Source organism: Diospyros lotus, chromosome 12, assembly GCF_014633365.1.
Source record: "Diospyros lotus cultivar Yz01 chromosome 12, ASM1463336v1, whole genome shotgun sequence".
NCBI classification, from domain to species: Eukaryota; Viridiplantae; Streptophyta; class Magnoliopsida; order Ericales; family Ebenaceae; genus Diospyros; species Diospyros lotus.
Window position 1 is genome coordinate 28,615,739 of NC_068349.1, and position 21,272 is coordinate 28,637,010.

Consider the following 21,272-nt stretch of genomic DNA (forward strand, 5'->3'; position numbering starts at 1 on the left):
TTACATAACTCTCACTAGTCTTCTTATACACACATGGTTCATCTGGATTTCTGATGTAACCAAACTTTTTAATCTCATGATCAAAATAGATGTTATAGCTCCTCGAAGCTTGCTTCTAATCATAAATAGATCTCTTAAGCAAACATACTTGACAAGAATCAATGGATTCAAAACCAGTTGTTGTTCCATATAGATCTCTTTCCTAAGAAACAGATTAGGGAATGTAGTCTTGACATCCATTTTCCAAATCTTAGTCATAGTATCCAACAATAGCTAACATCATCCTGATGGATTTTTGCATCACAACTGGTGAGAAGGTCTCATCATAGTTAACTCCTTGATGCTGACGGTAGATGGTATCCTTTACCTACCAATTGTGTCTTATATGTTTGAACCTACCCAGGTTCCTAAAGAACTAGAGCAGGTGCCTTACTAAAATAGAGACAACCTAATCTGGAAAAACCCGTCATGCATGCCACTGATAAATACCAAGAGAAAACTGATAGAGAAAACTTACCATCTTGGCATGTATAACAAAACATCAACTTGTTATACAACAAGTGACCTATAGGCTTACATAGCCCAGGTATGCATAACATACAACACATACAACACTGGCCCACCAGCCACAAAATAAACACAATCCATATAGACTCAAATAAACTGAAGAAAAATACAGTCCATAAGTGGTAAAATACACAAAAAGAAACCCCTAGGCTGACAACTGTTAGGTCTGCATAGCCCTGTACACCGCCTAACCAAGAAGTTGGGAACTACTAGATTTGTCCCCAACTAGGTCCTTACCTACCTGGAATGAAGAGAAAACAAGATGAGTCCAAATGACTCAGCAAGCTCATAAATAAAGAAAAGACGAATAGAGTGGGTGCTAAGAGTAAACCTGCATCTCAAGTGCATAACAAACCAAAACTCATGCATGACATGCCATGCAATCTCATAAACTGACACATGTACCAACTACATAAGTAACAATGCACATATATAGGATCATGGGGCCTAAATAAGGAATGCACTAGCACCCAAGTCCTTATCACAAACCTGCTACTGCCCTAAAGGCAGACTGTACCTGTATTACTAGCTGAAGCTCGCTCGAGTGGGAGCTACCACACCTGCTGGCAAGTATAAACGTCTAAGATAAAAATTGGGCATGCCGAGACGTCCCTAAATAACTTGGTTCAAAAAACCCGACACTGTACAACTATATCTCAACACTGACACTATAACTCATGCAAATACAACAAATAAGGGGTGGCTTAGTAGACTGGACAGGATACAAAGCCCCCATAAGCCAAACATCCCACCAAGCCTCGCCTAACTAGTAAAACACATGCCAAATGCAATTGCTCATGCTTAACAACTAATAAATAAATATCATGGTTGTGGGACAAGCACTCAAGTCAAATGGAACCCCCAATGCATATCTTAAGCTCTGGCATGCATATGAACTGACCATATACTAGAAATAAACGGAACATATACAAATACTGTTGGCCACAACAACCTCTACGAGAACGTACCCACAAAAACCTAGCTTCATTCCATAACAAACAGAAGGGAGAACTGAACCCTTCAAATCTCACAAGAATAGACTACTCAAACATTGGCCAAATGGGTTGAATTTTATACCGAAATGAAGCCTATCGAGTCTAGTTTACAATTCTTTAAAAAGATCTTAATTTCATTATTAGGATAAAAAGTTATGGCTCAAAGTGTACAACATGCAAAAAATATGAAGCTCGCGGTCCTATCACGAAATGCATTCCGCGATAGGACCGTAGGAAGAAATGCTTGTTAGAGCTCACAGTTTGGTTATGACAAGCATGATGCGGTAAGACCGCGGTAGGAATAGCTCACTAGGGCTCACAAATCTACCTCGACAAGCATGTCGCGGTAGGACCATAGTTTAATGCGAACCTCACCACTCTTGCAAAATGCATCACATTTCTTGCCTAATCCAAACCCTAACCAATAAATACATCATTCCTTGAGGATTATAGGGTGAAACACACCCTATTTGAAGCTCTAATGGGATTTAACAAGATCAAACAAGGAAAAAAAAGTTATTTACAAACTATTCTACATAGATACAAGCAAACCCTTACTTTGCAAAACAAAGAGATTTTCTTATGGAGCATTCTCAAGATTCTTACATTCATGAGTTTAGAAGTGAAAGAAATGATTGGAACTTGCATTTAGAAGAAAAAAAGGGAGAGAACTTGGATCCAACACAAAAGGAAAGGAAGAAGAACAAGAAGGAACTTGCCTTTGCTTCAATGGCTATTTTAAGTGGAGAAGAAGAAGATCCACAAGCTAAGCTACCAATACCAAACAAAAGCCCTCTAATTTCATCCACCAAATCTCTTCTTGGAGCTTAAATTTAAAGAAGATGGAATTGGAACTTAAAGAAGGCAAGAAGAAGAGAAGAACAAGAGTGAAGAGAATTGGAAACAAATTTGCTTACATACCCTTCCTTTCTCCCCATTTTACCCTTGCTCTTGCACCATTTCACAACTTTTTCATTTCCTTTTTCTTTCCATTAGAATAAATGAAAAAAAAATTATATATATATTTTCACCAAACTGAAATAAATATCAATAATGGCATAGACCTGATAACGAGTCGTTACATTCAATCTGTTAACTAAGTGCCCAATCTATTAACTAAGTGTATCCAACCTATTGATTAAATGCCCAATCTATTGACTAAGTGTATCCAATCTATTGACTGAATGCCCAATATGTTGACTAAATCCTTAATCTATCAACTAAGTCCTTCCAATCTGTCAACTAACCCTTCTTTGTTTTGCTTTAAAACTTCTTAAATGCTTGTGATCTCTTCCCCAAATATCTTATAGTGTTCAAATGAGCCTTAAAATGCTTCTTGATGATATGTGGGTGTCTTAAATAGGGGAAATTTATCATGTGCAATAAGTTTTAGTGATGAATTTATGTAATCAATTTGTTTGATATTGAGAAATGGTATGGAAATGAAACACAATGAATGATGTTAAATCATGTGGATGAAAATATCATTGGCTCATGTGAGGATATAATCTTGAAATGTCTAAGTGCACATGATGAAGAAGCATGTATGATATATCTACTTGAAACCTTCATGAGTATTGCATAGTATTATTAGTTGTGCACTTATTATTTTGCACGACAGCTATGTTCTGTCGGGTGAGAAGAGGATATCCTAAAGGAGCACTTAACGTAGGTTAAGGTGGTCATAAGCTCGGTAGGTGATGCTTAAGCCAAATGAATGGCTAATTGATCTTTTTATATATATGTATACATGCATGTGAATGAAAGGTCTTGTGAGCCGATGTAATGCATGAGAATCTATGTATTCATGAGAAACAAAATGTTGCATAAAATGCATAATAATGATGGCATGGGGATGATAATAATGATGGGGAACTAATAAGTGATTCGGGTGTACTCTATTTTGGTATATCCATGCCTTAATTCTATTGCTCTATTTTTTGTATTATATGCTTGCTGAGCCTTGTGGCTCACCTTGTTTATTCATGTCATTCCAGGTAGGGGGAAGACAATTGCTGAGGGCGAGTCTAATAAGGCTAGAGCTCGGGTTTAGTTGTGTATAGAGATATCCCATCCCAAAAAGGTTCATAGGAGTGATTTGTTTTAAGGACATGTAAAGTAAGGTTCATTTTGTAATTGATGTTCGCCCTTATATTTTGATTTGTATGGCCTTTGAGCCTAAACAGTTATGTAAGTTAATCTGTGGTTGTGATGTATATTTTGGTTCCTGATGTTTAGTGAGCAAGTAAAAAAAAAAAAAGGGTGTTTAATATGAGTTATTGCTTCTGTATCTATTTTTGTGATGACCTCCTTTCAAATTTTCTATGCTAGTGGGATTATTTGGGAGAGGGCCGCTACAGAGCTTCTTTCTTCATATTCCTTGTTTAATTAATTTCATTATGGTTCCTATGCTACTTTGGATTTTAATTAATTTAGGCATGAACTAGTTTATTAAACTAAGGCCATGTTATGGCCGAAACTATGATAGTGTATTTTTTTTATGATTTTATGTGATTGAATAGTTTGGGTTATGTTGAATTGTGTGATATTGAGTTTAATGCTTGTGAATGATTGGCCATTATTTGCATGATTTGATGCCTAATTTTAAGATTGAGAGGAGACTGATTGGGGACTGCATCGTAGGAACCATACACCATAAAGTAAAACTAACTAGAGATAGAATTCAATTTCTTTGTGCGACTTTTAGCAATAAGCTAGGAATTTCACAAATCGTAATGCATTTTCATTTAATTAAACTTTCATAGAAATATAGGAAGTTATTAAACGAGAATATACTCGTTATACCCTAGAAATAGGGTAACGAATGCTTTAGGAAATTTTTCCTTAGCATACTCAATTTACGAATTCATTCAAATAAAATCTATAATTTGCATTACATATCTAGGTTCATAAATGAGTCTTAGTTATTAAAATCAATTGTTGGTCCCTTAGGGTATGGCCACTCAGGAGCGGGAGATGAATTGAGTGATTAAAATTTTTCTCAATTTTAATAAATATTATTGATTAATGATTTTATTGGAGAATATATATTTGATAAATATAATAAATTATGTTTGAGATTAATAATAAATGTAAGCCATAAGATATAAAAAAATAAATAAAATGAGGCACAAGACAATTTATAGTGGTTTGGTGTCTCCATACACACCTATTCCACTTTCCCAAGGTCTAACCACCCTCAGGGTTCCACTAAACCAATTTCACTAAGGTTTTCACACTAGCTCACCTTGAAAACTAGATACACATAGGGGGGGCAGGTAGTCAGCAGTATCGGGTGCCAAGGCATGCAGGCAAGCAGCACCCATGCAGGCCATGTGCATGTCGCGTGGCCACACATGGCACAAAAAGCATGTCAGCATGCCTAGGTGTGTCGGCAACCGTGGTGGTTGGCCCCCCCTCTGCCACCGTCGGATGTCGCCCCTAGCCCCCTGTCGCCTCCGTCTGCCCGCCAATCACTGGCCCTCGATGACCCCCCGGCCAAGTGCCAAGCGGTTGCTTTGAGTGTTGCCATGGGTTGCGTGTTGCTGGAGGTGGTGGGTGTCCCTCGGAACGATTGATGCCACGATGCCCAATGGTGGTGCGATGCCATGGGGGCAACAAGCTGACAGGTTTGGTCTCGGAGTGGCATGCTAGGCCAACGGTATCGTCACCACTGTTGGCCAATAACGTGTTTTGGCTCGGATGCTCTTCCAAATATTTTTGGGACTCAAATATCGATTTTAAAAAATATCAATTTTGAGTTTATATTTTTAAAACCCCAATTATGATTCAATTTTTTTTTAAAAAAAAAAGATACACACTTAGACTATAACGGGTTCTAAGCAACCACTACACTAAGGTTTCCATCCTAACTTACCTTAAAAACTAGATTCACCTAAATTTTAATAGTTCTAGGAAACCTATACAATTCTCAATAATAATTTAAATATTTACAAATAGTTTGTCCACATTTAGACAAAATAAGAAATTGAAAACTGTTATGGGTATTTTCTAGACCACTTCTTATGGGCTAGACTCGGCCCAATAGGCCAGCCCAATCTCCCGAAGCCCAAGGCCGAGGTCATCACAACAAGGTCGCATGTCGCCGAAATTCGAGCTCGAATCATGGGAACCAAATGAGCTCCCAGCATTGTTTTTAGCTTGTTGGTTGAACTGTTCAGCTCGCATAGCAAGAAGACCACAGAATAATCGGAGACGATATCCACTTACCTTATCTGAGGCAAATCAAATCCCAAAAATCATGGCGTTTGTTCCTGGTAATTCGAAGATGATAAAGAAACGCCATCCATGGAGTAGAATCCTTTTACATCTAGAACTCATTCAAATTGTAAACACCCTACTCTATAAATAGGGGTCGACAACCATTGAATAAAGATGAGCAATAATATATTGTTACTATGCCGAAATTATCAGAGAACAATCATGGACTAGGCATCATTTTGGTCGAAGCATGTAAAACTTTCTTGAGTACAGTTTGTTCTTTGTTCTATTTGTTTCTCCTCTTTGCATTTGTGTTTATTCTCTTAGTGCGGGTTAACAAATTAAGGTCAATCAATTCCGAACATCAACAAGAACATATTATACAAGATAAATGAAATATAAATAAAGTAAATAAATTTGTAACCTCAAATGGAGAAGTTTAGATTTATCGTAGAAGATTTGAAGAACTTTTCTCCTCTTGCCTTGTGGCTCTTTAGTGGATGTGCAAGAATGCTTCGAGAGCCTTAGATTGCTTGGATGTTTTGCTTGATAGCGTTTGAGAGCTTTTAGGTGTTTTGGATATGCAATGGAAGCATTTGGATATCTCAAAAATAAGTTTGGGAGGTATTTATAGGCATTTTGGACACTATTCCAATGGTAAAAAAACTGACCATTATAGCGAAAGTCAACTTTCTTAACGTTAAGAGTTGACTTTTGTTTAAATCAACAACGATTGAAAATATGACCATTTGAACCGAGAGTCAACTTTTTAGCTCACTAAGAGTTGACTTTCTAGCTCAACAGGAGTCGACTTTTAGGATACCAAGAGTCGACTTTCTAGTCCAGTTTTTGAAAAAAATATTTTTTATGCACATTAAATTTTCTAAAAAATAAGTTTAATAGAAAATAATATTTTTGGTAATACATATACTATGAAAAAAATATTTTATAAATTAATCAAAAATAATTCGGTATTACAAATATATTTAGGAAAATACTGTTTTGTTAATCACCAAAAATATTATAATTTCTATATTGAAAATTCTCTTTTTGTTAATCTTCAAAACTTTAATTAATATGAGCAAGTTTGATCAACATTCTCCCTCTTTTTGATGATGTCAAAAACATGATTTATACGATGATCAATTTGATAAAATATTTTTGAACTCCCCCTTAATTTTATACTATAAGCTCCCTCTTTCAAAAATACTAATAGCATAAAAGTGTTTTAGATATAGCTTCATAGATAAAATAATTTTCAAGAGTTTTAAGGATATACAATTTTTCAAAAATACTGATTGCCTTGAATGCCTAGCCTGATTGCCTATCTCTCAGATATACAATTTCCTCACATACAAGATCTCTCAATACATAAAATTTTTTCTCATACATATACATACTTCTTCCCCATACAAAAATAATAATGTAAAATTACAACTCATTCTCATACATACAATCTCTCATCTTATAAAATCTCATTTTCTCCCCCTTTTTGTCATAATCAAAAAGAAATTGTTAGTGAAGAGACTTTTAACGACTCGCTCTCACTTACGGGTGTCACCGGTGAATAATCGATCGGATTACTCACACGATAAAGCAACAATTGAAAGGTTGAACTAAGTTTCAACAGGAAACGCCCTAGGTAAGCACTAGGCTTCGTCCTTCCCTTCACTCCACTCAAGGAATCGGTCCCAAACAAATAAGGAAACACAGCGAAACAGGATCCGAAACCCGAGTGAGCTTCACCTTTCTTCAGCTCGCCACACAGTAAGCCAAAGGTGACCCAAGCACAAAACTAGCGCATCAAACATCCACTGAGTACTGGGGATTTATGGGAATATACCTTTTTTATCCTTCCCTGATACAAATCTTGGCTCCACCAACTAAAGCCATATACTTCACCCAATTCCACAATAACCTACCACACTACGTTGATTATAACAACTAGATACATCTAGCAATCAACAACATTTACATTCAATCACATGAATACATACATGAATATACCACATATAAATATAGGAGAATATACAACAACCACATCTCAGGCAACAATGCTAGTCGTCGCTACATCCTCCATACGCCATCCCTGCTTGCATCTGGACTTGCAACATCTACAACATGAGGTAAATCTCATGAGTCATAAAGACTCAGTAAGGGTGCAATGCATGTAAATATGAATATAAACATGACTATGTATGTTAAGTGCATGCAAATGAGGCTAGGTTCTTTCATCCTCACATCCCACCAAGCTTTGAGGCATTAACCTACCCCTTCCCATAACACTAGTCCTCCATATGGCCATAGGTACACTAGAATCCATATCATGCAAGTGTTAACCATTACATGCAATTGCTACATAAGAAGCTTATAAACCATATTTATCAATTTGTAAGGCCACTTCCACATGGGGCCATCCCTTACCTGGCTCGAAATCTCTTCTCTACCACTAGTGAGAACGCTAGTCCGAACTTTGAACTCTTATAGGATCACTGCATTCTTGGTCGACCCTAGATGTAATCACAAAACCCAACAACAAAAATTAAACCAGGGTCTATGTTTTTGTCATGTCTCGCAAAAACCCACCCATCAATAATTTCCAACCAACCTCAACCAATGGCATAATCCCACCATCACTTCACATTACATTATCTCATATAATGTAAATAACAAGAAAATAAATAACTTATTTACCTCAGCAAATCTAGAGGAGAAAATCGGCCAAATACTCACACCGACGTTGTCTCATGGGATGCCACCTTGTGCTCAAAATCCCATTTTCGAGCCTCTAGCACGATCTTTGAGCTCCAAAATAATTTCCATAATTTTTTCCCATTTTTCTAGATTTTTTTGGCATTTTTCTCATTTTGTTTCCTCTATTTTTCCTTATTTTCCAAATTTTCTTTATTTTTTATTTTCTTTTCCTTTTTCTTTTCTTCTTCTTCTTCTTCTTCTTCTTCTTCTTCATCTTCTTCTTCTTTACGCTCGGCCTTCAGCTCAGTTATCGACCACTGCAACCCACAACATCGCCACTTCCAGCTCTGCCCGCTGTTGCTTAACTATGGCCGCCACTTCTAGCACAGCCATGGCCGCTGGCTGCACCTCCGCTCAGCCTCCGACGCCGCTTCAGGCCACCATCGGCCAACCACCATCTCCCATCTCTTTCCCTCGCGATCTCTCTTCTGCCTCTCTATTTTTTATTTCAAATTTTGAAATCGTAGGCAGCAACTCATGCACCCGCATATATATATATATACACACACTTAAATTACACATTAATCCCTCTAATTTTCTATAATTTCACTTAAGGAGTTTTAATTGCACTGAGAATTTTGATAATTGCTCTTAGGCCTCCAAGGCTTAATTTAATTATCCTTATACCACACCAAATCTTGATTTATCAAGAAATTAATTGCCGACATTTACTCAGGAATATCGATTTCGTCCCTGCACGTACACGGGACCTTTATTCCACCCAAAACACTTCAAGGTTGCCTCACTCACAAAATCAGACCACCCTTAGGGTCCTCTCAGCTTCCCGGAGGTCCTTTACTATCATTCAATACCAGCATTCATTCGGGCTTATGCAGAATTTATTCCGACAATTATTCCCAGTCAGATTGCTTCCAGCATCATTAGCCTTGTCTTGAGACGCTCGCCAATCTCATGCCCTCTTCCTTGGACATCCAAGTCATCGATTCGACCACTTTTATTAATTAGTTTCTCGAAATCGACTTTTGGCATTCCCGACCACCCGAGATCCTTTGAAAATAACTGGAAATTATTCTTTTCCAACACCATGTAATACTAGGTGTTACAAGAATAAAGACGTTATAATGCCCCGTTAGTGTGTTATGGCTACTTAGAAGATATTATTCTAAGGAATTTCTTATCATGTGAAAAATAACTTGGGGAATTATTTTGGTATGTGCAAGGTGGCTTAAAAGACTAAGGAGTAAGCAATTTTGAGGCAGTAGGTCTCAGGAGAAGCTTTTCCAACAGCTAGGGCTCTTCTCCTCTTCATCTCTCTTCTTCTAGTGGCTGCTAGGGGTCTCAAATAAGGGAGTTCAAGGTAGGAAACTCATCTTTTGGCTCTCCTTAGCTTAAGATTTTGCTTTTCCTTTGTTTTGTGGCTAAAAAAAGATGAAAATCTCTATGTATGGTAGCTTATAAGTGGTGTTGAAGGTGAAGAAAAGCTAGGGATTGATAAAGAAGGACGCTAAGGCAAGTTATCATCCTTTCTAATGGTTGCAAGTCTGAAATTTCAGACTTTGAAATGGTTTTTACCAAACTCTTTGTTTTTAGAACAAGGTTGTTACATAGTTGTAATTTACTTTCTTTATTTTCTTTAATATCCTTGTAAATGCTTCCAAAGGGACTTGTTCTCCCTATTTTCTTGGGAATGATGCCTCTTTTGATATGGTGAAGATTTGGCAAGAGTTTGATCCATTTTTCCAAAGTTCAGGTGTGAGAAGCAGAGGATGTTGGAAACCTCAAACATGCAGCCTTTGATTCTGTATGTTTCCAATCTGCAAAGACCTAAGCGCAAACTCCTCCAAGTCAGTCCACACGATCAACCCTTTCCATGACATCCCAAGTCGTGCTAGCAACTTGGACAGCTTTTGAGAGAAACAAAATTTTTCATCTTATGAAGTAGCATATTTATAGAGAAAAAACCCTAATCATGCCATAATAATAAAACTCTAAATGTTTTAAGGCCAGGCCTTAATCAATTTGGGCCGGTTCTCTCTTTTAATTGTGAAACGGGCTCAATTTAAGTGTGTGACCTCTTAGGTCTACCATTTGACTAGATGTGGGACTCAACTCTATTGGGCGTCTTTAGGGCCCAACTTATTGGTTTAATTTAAACACATCTCATGGGTTTCTTAATTAAACTTTTTAATTAATAGTTTTAAAATTAATCATATTAATTCTAAAATCCCTACATGTCATAGTTAACGTCTAGCAACATGCCATAAATACCTACCCAATGATGAAATAAGTGTGGACCTTATCAATTGCAATTACCGTGCAGTAAAATCTTTTCTTCAGTCAATGTCCCATTTAAATTTGGGGTATGTTTTTATGTCGAACCCAAACTATTCAATAACTATGTATCCATCCTAACTTTATGACTTGATAGGTGAAATCAAAACACCTTTTGATTTCCACCTCACCTTAGCCAAGGATTTCCACAGTCTAAATTATAGGAATACATAGGATATCCTCTTATCTCAACAATAAGTGATGAATCCTTTATTGACATTCATAAGCCTTCATATGTGACAAGGCCATACCCAGTGACAGTCTGTTAATGATTCCTTTGGAATCCAAATAGCACCAAGGCATAACCAGTTAAATATAAGATTACCATGATATCTCAAGTCTAAAGACCAGTCTGCACAATTGCAAGACAAGAATTCCAATTCAACATTGAATAATAACCATTAGGAATTCTATAGTGGGTCAGTTTAGTGTACTCATTCTTCTAATAGCACCCACATATATGCACTAGTGTCCCCACACCAATGTCCATGAAACAAGACATTCTCCCCATTGAGCATACATCATATGTGTTAGTCTATCTGAGTTATTAGTGTCCACTCCTAATAACTCTATGACTAAGAACATTTAAGATCAAGGCTTTTAAGGAATATGTTTCATGATCGTCATCTCTATGCACGACCATATTCTGTGAGCCTATTTGATCTATGGATTTTGTCAAGTATAGATTGCAGTAAATAATGACGACAATCATTAATGACAAATAAAAACATAATGCCTTTATAATAACAATTGATTGAATAAAAAAGAATTATAATGAAAAGTATGATCCTTTACATAAAATATAATTGGCTTGTGGGGCATAACACTAACAATCTTCCACTTACCCAAAAGCCAATTTCCCATGTATTTTAAACCCATCTTCTCAAGATGACGTTCAAGCACTTACAGTGACAATGGCTTTATGAAGGGATCTGCTACATTCTCTGTTGATACAACCTTTGCCATTTGAATGTCACCTCGACTAATTATCTCACGGATTAAATGGTACCTCCGTAATATGTGTTTGGATCTTTGATGAGACCTTGGTTCCTTTGCTTGTGCACTTGCACCATTGTTATCACAGTACACAAGAATTGGATCAACAATAGTAGGAACCACTCCCAAGGCTAAGATAAAGTTTCTCATCCAAATTGCTTCCTTAACAGCATCTAATGTTGCAATATATTCAGTCTCAATGGTGAAATTTGTAGTTGTTTCTTGTTTGGAACTCTTTCAACAAACTACTCCACCATTAAGGGTGAATATATAACCAAACATAGATTTTGAGTCATCCACATTAGACTAAAAACAAGAATCCGTAAGCATTCCAATTTTAGTTCACCTCCTCCATAAACCATGAAAGCATCCTTCATTCTTCTCAAGTACTTAAGAATCCCTTTCGCAACTTTCCAATGCTCCTCGCTAGGATCAGACTGATATCTGCTCGTGACACTCAAAACATGTGCGACATCAGGTCTAGTACATAGCATAACATACATTATGCTACCTATGGCAGAAGCATAGGGTATAGATGTCATTCTTTTCGTCTTCTCTAGAGTCTTTGGAGACATTGACTTAGGGAGAGAAATCCCATGGCGCATTGGAAGAACTCCTCTTTTGGATACTTCCATGTTAAATCTCTTTAACATTTTATCTATCTTTATTGACTGGGACAAACCAAGCATTCTTTTGTATCTATCTCTATAAATCTTAATCCCCAAAAAGTAAGATGCTTCGCCTAAATCTTTCATGGAGAAGTTAGTAGATAGTCATGATTGTGTTGCTTGCAACATACCTACATCATTCCCAATGAATAGTATGTCATCAACATATAGCACACAAAAAAATGACTGCACTCCCACTGATCTTCTTATACACACAGGGTTCATCCATGTTTCTGATGAAAGCAAACAATTTGATTATCTCATCGAAATGTATGTTCCAACTCCGGGAAGCTTATTTTAGTCCATAAATAGACCTTTCGAGCTTACAGACTTTCTGCTCATTTCCATTGGATATGAATCCTTCTAGCTGTTCCATATAAATATCTTCCTTAATGTCACCATTAAGGAAAGCTATTTTCACATCCATTTGTCATATCTCATAGTCATATGTAGTTATGGTAAGTAAAATCCTAATGGACTTAAGCATCGCTACTGGTGAGAAAGTTTCCTTAAAGTCAATACCTTGGCTTTGAGTGTAACCCTTTGCCACCAAACGTGCTTTATAAGTATCTATCTTTCCATCAACTCCAAGCTTTCACTTGTAGATCCATTTAAAGCTAATAGGTACAATACCTTCAGGAGGATCCAGTAAAGTCCACACTTTGTTAGAGTACATGGACTCCATTTCGGAATTCATAGCTTCTAACCATTTTCCTGAGTCGATATCAAATATCGCCTCCTTGTAGGTTCTTGGATCTGCATCCAAGAGAAGGTTATCCTCATTACCCTCAACTAAGAAACCATACCTTTCAAGAGGTCTCGAGACCCTTGGGGATCTCCGTGGAGATTATGTACTTTGAGATTCAAAGATATCTTATGCTTCCACTTGCCATGAGTTTGTGATCCTTGAATTTCTTCAAGATCTATCATATTGAAATTATTCCCATCCAATAGGAACTTATTTTCTAGAAAAGTGGCATTCCTTGAAACAAACACCTTTTGCTCAAGGGGATGATAGAAGTAGTATCCAATTGATTCTTTTGGATATCCCACAAACTTACACTTAATAGATCTAGTATCCAATTTGTCTCCCACTGTTTTCTTGACATAGGTAGGACACCCCCATATTCTTAGATATTTGTAACTAAGTGTCTTACCATACCATATCTCATATGAAGTCTTGGGCACTGATTTAGAGGGAACTCTATTCAGTAAATGGGCAGCTGTTTCAAGAGCATAACCCCAAAAGGAAAAAGGAAGATCAATGAAACTCATCATGGATTTAACCATATCTGATAAGGTTCAATTCCTTCATTCAGAAACACCATTGAGTTGTGGTGTTCCTGGTGGAGTCCATTGGGAGAGAATCCCATTCTCTTTAAGATGATCAATGAATGTTGTACTCAAGTATTCTCCCCCCCCCCCCCCCGATCAGATCATAGAACCTTAATACTTTTTCCTGTTTGTTTTTCTACTTCATACCTAAACTCCTTGAACTTTTCAAAGGCTTCTGACTTGTGCTTCATAAGATATACATAGCCATACCATGAATAGTGAATAGTCATCGATGAAGGTAATGAAGTAAGAAAAACCACCTCTAGCACTAACATTTAGTGGTCCATAGACATCTGTATGGATAAAATCCAATAGATTAGATGCACGTTCCACTTATCCCACAAATGGAGATATTGTCATCTTTCCTTTAAGACATGATTCACAAGTTGGAAGTGATTGTAAGTCAAATAAGTTCAATAACCAATCTTTAACCAACTTGTTTATCATATCTTTGGATATATGACCTAACCTTAGATGCCACATAAAAGCATAATTTTGACCATCAACCTTTCTTTCGTTACTTTATTGTAAACATATCATGGAATCATTAGTTTGAACAATATACACATTATTTGTCAATGCACCAGTACCATATAAAATACCATTTTTAAAAATAGAACAAACTCCACTAAAAGTTGTAAAATTAAAACCTTCCTTGTCCAAAACAGGAACAAAAATAATGTTCTTGATAATGTCTGGCACATAAAAACAATCATTCAAAGCTAACTTTATTCTAGATTCTAATACTAAATAAACTGTCCCTATGGCTACCGTAACAACCCTTGCTCCATTCCCAAGCCATAGAGATGCTTCATATTTATTTAGTCTCCTGCTTCTTGTAATCAACTGCAAGTCATTGCAAATATAACTACCACATCCGATATCTAATACCCAAGAAGCATCATTAACTGAAAGGTTAATTTCAACAAAGTATATACACGAATCAAAACTGATATGCCCTGCAAACTTGGAGAGTCAAAAGAACTAAAAGAGTCATGAGACATGGACATGAAGCCCAAAGGCTCAACAGGTTGTAGGAGATCAAGGAAACCAACTGAAGGAGCAAGAGGTCGAGCCGAGACCAAGTGGGGAGGACCCACTCGGTTGTGCCAAGTGGGTACGACACTAATTTGGTTTTTCTTACATAACTTTCTCATACGAGCTTCGATTGAGGTGATTCAAAGTCCCATGGAAAGATAAGAGAATTATCTACAACTTTTATGGTTTTAGTTTTAAGAGATTCAAGCTAAATCAAGGCATAAATTGGCTATGAAATCGAGGTATGGGAACTACTCAAGACCAAACCAAGAAAAGGGCAAAAGAAGGCATGACCGAGTGGCCCCCCACTCTGTCATGACCGAGTGGGCTTGGGCCAATCTCTCCTCTTTTCCTTCTCGGATGGGTCGCAAAATCATTGAAACGGGCCCCGAGATTCTTGCCCCAATTGTCGCACGTCTCCCTCTCTCCTCCACTATAAATAGGAGGCCACGTCCTCGACACAAGGTACGCACTCTTGGGCCCCTCAACACAATTTTGCACTTTTGCTCTTGAGAACTAACTTAGGCATCGGAGGGTTTGTGTGGGAACCCCCACCTGCGCCCTAATGATGCTCTTGTTTTGCAGGCCACTCGGTTATCCAAGGTCACTTGGTTATCAAAGGCCACTCAGCCTCACCAAGGGCCACATGATCATCAAACCCTTAGCGCACCTCGGTGATGAGACCCTCAGGGCACCTCGGTGATGAGACCCTCAACGTACGTGCACGTTAGTGACAAGACTCCACTCTCATCACACCTTGGCGAAAAGATTCTCAGGACACTTGACTCTCAGAACCCTCAAGACTCACAAGTCTTTAGAAACTCCCGTGGTCAACTATGCACCTTATATTCTCCCACGTAAAAAAAAAAAAAAAATAGATTGTTGTATTTTAGAAACAACAATTGGCTCCCTCTATGGGAAACGCAAGAAAAAAAGTCAACTTAAGAATGTCAAATACCCGTGGACATCGACGAACTCTCTCTCAAGGCGTAGAAACACGTCTACCACCACGTAATTCTCAACAACATGGAGCGCCTCCCATTATTCCAGATTATCACCCACAAGGAGCACCTCCGCCCCCTCATAATGCTCAACCTGAAGAAGGTGATCGTTCTGTTTCCCTGAGCCAACAAGGGGGGAACCAATCAGTCCCACCTTCGCTTAACATCGGTTCAGGATGACTTCCTACTGATCAAGCGGGGACTTCAAGACAGCCACTGCATACGATCACTTGGGAAGAGTATGAAGCATTGAGACAACAACATGTTGAGGGTATGCAAGCACTTTGAGACATGGCTGGCATACTCCAAGGAATGATGCCTGGAAGGACGTTGCCTGGTACATTGAAAATGTGCATGCCATCGCCTGAGTCTCAGCCCGAGGTGGGAGCTGCATCTTACTAGGAGGCCACTCATGATTCTCATTCCCGATCTACTCCTTGTCGAGAGGATAGGCCCAGATCACCACCACCAAGGAAGAACCCTCATACCATGCCCCAAATAAATGAGAGCCCACAAAAGGAAAACAGGGCTAGAAGCCCCCAAAGACGGAGATACCATGAAACTGGGGCCAGCAGGCTAACAAAACATGAAAACCAAATAACAGGAAGTAGAATATGAGATGACATGAAAAGGGTTTTTGAAGAAGCACTTGAACGAAGAAATAGATCCCAGCCACGGAGGAGCAACAATGTAGAAAATGTCCATTTACTGCAGATATATTGGAGAAACCACTATCCAAAAAATTCAAAATGCCTCAAATCACCCCCTATTCTAGCAAAGATGATCCCTATGATCACATTCAAAACTATGAGTCGTTGATGATATTGCACGGATGGGACGATGACAGATTGAAGGCAATCTGTTGATAGATTGCTCTCTAGAGAGCAATGTGTCAACAATGCATTCATCGACTGTTTCCCCCTATTTTGGCCAAATAACTCTTACAAGCTTGGAAAAACGTATGATACTAGTTGATACTAGTTGCGCGTTGCGGATGAGATCTATTGGGATATATCCTTTATGATGTTAAGCCAGAAGCTTGGGTGATTTATAATGATGGACTCATGTCAAGCTCAGGCAGGCTTGAATGCTGGACTCTTGTGGGACGTAAATCCCTTGATATGTTTATGCTATAGTAGTGTTGTGGGAGCATGCACCTTTTTCTCTATACATGTTCATTTATGGCTTGATGCTAGCATAATGTGTGATTAGTGGTCAATTTTGTAAAAATTTTGTTATAATTTCACCCTTATTTTGATCTTAAAATTAGTTTAAATTGAATATTAATATGCATTTTGTGATTGCGTGTAGGTTTAAAAATATTAATATAAAAATATATATATAAAATATATAAAATAAAAAATTATAATAATAATAAAGAAATGAATATAATATATGGATTGCAAGCCCAACACAAGGAAGGCCCAAGCCCAAAACTAAAGGCCCAAGTTGTGGAAGCTTCTTAGATATTTTATTTATCTTTTTATTTTTAAATTAGATATTTTGTATTATTAAATTAGATAATTATGTGATTTCCATTGTATCTTGTGGGCTATAAATAGCTCACTTGATTGCACCTGTAAGTATTCAATTTTTCTATAATGAAAGCATAGTTATGTTCTTAGAATTTCTCTCTCAAATTTTCAACTTTAGTTTCTATATAGTTGTGTTATGTTATTTTTTTCTGTTATCTTTATTATCCACCGCCTATATGGTCGGTTAAATATTGTCTTTTAATCTCCTGCCACTTAATTTCTACAATTTTAATTCTCGTCTCTTTATTATCCATCACCTATATTGTCGGTTAAATTTTATCTTTTAAATACTATCTTTTAATTTCAGCAATTTTAATTCCCGCCTCTTTATTATCCACGGCCTATATGGCCAGTTAAATATTGTCTTTTAAATACTATTTTTTAATTTCTGCATTTTTAATTCTTGTCATTTAAATTCCTACCAATTTATTTTCAAATGAAGATGAGTAGCTAAATCCAATCTTTGGTTAAGGCAAAAACAGTGTCCAACGCTAATGATTCCCAAAGAAAATTGCGCTTCAAATGTGTAATATTAATTTAATTTAATTTGAGCAATGTGCGTATAGTGTATCTTTGAGTTTGGATTAGAGCATAAGCCTAACTTAGAATTTCCATGCCATGTATAGAGATTGCTAGACCTGGAAATGTTTTCATACCCAAGCCCAAATGATTAATCTATATCTATAAATTCTGTTTGTGGAATATAATTCAATTTATGGTAACTTCTTAACTTAGAATTTCCATGTCATGTATGGAGATTGCTTAAACAAGAATTATCATTATCTTGAACTAAAAATTATTGATAGATATGCAAAACTTAATTCAGATGAATATTAATGATCTTTTCTATTAAATTGAGAATTAATTGATTTTGACACTGAAATTGTCTTGACCCAAGCTGCTTAAATTCAGTGTTAGTTTAGTTTTAATTATTGCCTTTAGATCATCTTAATCACCTCTTAAAATCAAATATTCTGTGATTTTTGTTTTCATCCATAAATAATCTCCCTGTGAACCGACTCGGACTCACCGAAATATAAATTTAAAAGTGTACTACACGTATACTCGCACACTAGCGAGTATAATCGCCTTATACCTGCTTCAATAAGAGGATTAATGTTTGACGAATTTGGTTGTTGTTTTGATAAATAAATGTGCAGGGTAGCGTAGTAGTCAATGTACATGATCATAGTGCATATGGCTCAATTCCTTTCTACATTATGTGTATGAGTGGGGAAATTCATTATCATCCATGGTTCAAACCTTGACACTCTTATTACCCCTTTTATTCTATATTGCTTGCTAGGTTTTGTAGCTCACTTGTGCTTGAAACATTCCAGGTAAAGGCAAGTCTAAAGAAGATAAGGAGCCTAGCAATGTTGGACCTAGTGTTTAGACGTATAAAAAGTTGTTCCAACTAGAAGGTCTATGGGGAATTTGATTAGGAACACCATTATTAGGTGTACCAATGCTAGAGTTTAAGAGAATTTTCAAAACTTTTTTGAAAAACTAAAAAATGGTAGCAAAAACATAAACCAAAATCACCTTGCAAGACTCGTTTTCAATGTCCATATGCTAACCAAAACTAAACCATGCTATAGGGGGTTTAGTAGGTATACTTTTCAACACTTGAAGGCTAAAGTAGAGGTTAAAATGCTCTCAGTAGCAGCAACTCCTTACTCCAAAAATAGCTCTCGAAACTTCTTTGGTTAGACTGAATCGTCCCCCAAAAATACGAGGGGCCTATCGAGTACACTCTAGCAAGATGGTGAATCCCACTACTCTTTCTTTGTGCTAGATAGAGAGAGTAAGGGAGATTAAGGCTATGAAATGGAATGGGTTCAAATGAAAGAAGGCTTCTCAAACTTGATAGTCTCACTATCAAGAACAATGAGCGACAATAGCTATGAGGAAAGAAGAGAAGCAATAGGAGTTAGGGTTTCTAGATTGGGAGAAGAACAACAAGAATGACTGAGAGAAAAATGAGCCAACACTCACTCTAGCCATTATGTTCATTCTCAGCACAAACACAAACATATATACTCCTAAAAATGGAAACCCTAGGGCACACAAAAGGGGGAATATGACAAGGAGATCCGGCAGGGACAAGGGACAGAGAAGAAGGCGTGCTATGGATGCATGCCATCCTTCCCCGTCCTCCCATCCTCCATCGTCACCACGTGTCTGCCTTTTGGTTGCAGAAGACGACAAACGGTCGTGCAATCTACAAGTTAGATCGACAAAAGATGTCAATAGTTTCCAAACACTGTTGACAACTTTGACCCCTTATCCAAAACTTCCAAAAATTGCATCTAGGCCCCACTATAAACACTTAATGACACTCTCACCATCTCATGATGAAACTGAGGCCCCCATTAATTCTGAACAACATGCCTATCAACTCTTGACATTTGCTCCTCATTAATTTGATCATTGAACCCTATCCATTAACTCTTACCGATAAGCGTCATCAACTCTTAATGATAGTTTCAACCTTAATCACTTAGTCAACCATCGCACCCGGATATGTGTGTGACCTTCTAGGTTCACTACTAAGTAGCAATCAGGACACGTCAAACTCTTTCACATTGACTAAACATTTTAGTTTACAATAAGAATCTCTTCATCTTCTCGATGTACCCTAAAAGATCCTAAGTGACAACTAGCATTATGTCAAGGCGATCCAACCAGTAATGAAGTCTTACTTCAGATTAGAACCTATTTGGCTTTCAATTCTCGTATACTATAATCTTTCCATTAATTATCACTCTGATGGTATGAGTCATGGACTAATCAAACTCATTAACTCAATGACTATGCCAAAATTAGTGTGGTGAGATTGAGACAACACATTGGAACTCTTTCAAACACTAGAACACTTTCCAATCAAGTGTACCTTGGCCAGGGGTTTCTACTATCAAGACCACCACTGATCGCATAGGATGTTCACCTCACTCTGGAGGTCGATGGTCCCATTAGCAATCACCTTTTTCCATATGCCACTACACAAGGACCACACAGTGCATCTCCCACCCGATTTTTGAATTGTTCTTAGAAACAACAAATCCCTAGCATCGACACACAAGACAATTATGTTGCCTTCGATCAAAGGACCAATAACACAATCGAAGCCTGTGATAGATCATAGCTCAGTAATGTGATATATATCACGTGCGTCACATTCAGTAAATGTTCCCCTAACATCTACCCACATGTATACTATATTCATCTCATGGATTATGGCATGCGACACACCATCGTTTATCATTAGCATCTCATACTAATCAAAGGACTAATCATAGTCCATACTCGATTAATCATAGTCCCCTTTTGAGAAGTCTAAGGACTAGGAATTATCATTGAGATATCCTTAATACAAAGGTCCTTAGTCACATTTTCTTAACACTTAAGAGTAAGACCTTTAATAGGAAATCTAGGGACTTATTCATATATAATGATTGAAGAGCTATAAATGAAGATATGACCTTAAAATATGAAAACACATTTTGTTATTGTAACAACCCGTCAGAAGGGCCTAGAATTATTGAGAATTATTTAGCTAATTTTTGGCTTAAGAGAAATTGCCAATTAAATATTTAATATGGAAATTTAGAATTTTTAATTGAGAGTATAGAATTTAAATGGCATTTAATTATGTGAAAATTAAGTGTAAGGGCATGAAGGTAATTCTAGAGTTTTAAATAATAATTTTCTATTTTTAGGAATTATTTAATTAGAGATATTATGTAATTGAGGGAATCCATATGTGAAAAAGTTTAGGTTTGAAGTCTCCAAGTTAATTATGAATAAGGACTCCAAATTACAAAAAGAGAAGAAGATGGGCTTCTAGGGCTATTTCTTTATCTATAT